Raw genomic sequence first — 217 nt, 5'->3', positions numbered from 1 at the left:
CTTACCATCAGCTCCTCATTGAAGTTCTGGGCTCCGTTTTCACTCAGGATGATGCCAGATAAATAGGCCTCGCAGACCGACACCAGCTCACCACAGTGGTGGTTCAGAAAAGCCTGAAGAAAACAGAATAAATCACATATAGCATGTCAGAAACTACAATAAGGAATTGGGGTAGATATTATTATATTTTGGTTAAATCATGATGGAGGACAGCCGC

Source organism: Etheostoma spectabile, chromosome 10 (assembly GCF_008692095.1).
Source record: "Etheostoma spectabile isolate EspeVRDwgs_2016 chromosome 10, UIUC_Espe_1.0, whole genome shotgun sequence".
NCBI classification, from domain to species: Eukaryota; Metazoa; Chordata; class Actinopteri; order Perciformes; family Percidae; genus Etheostoma; species Etheostoma spectabile.
The sequence above is the reverse complement of the archived record's forward strand: the minus strand, read 5'-3'. Positions refer to the sequence as shown.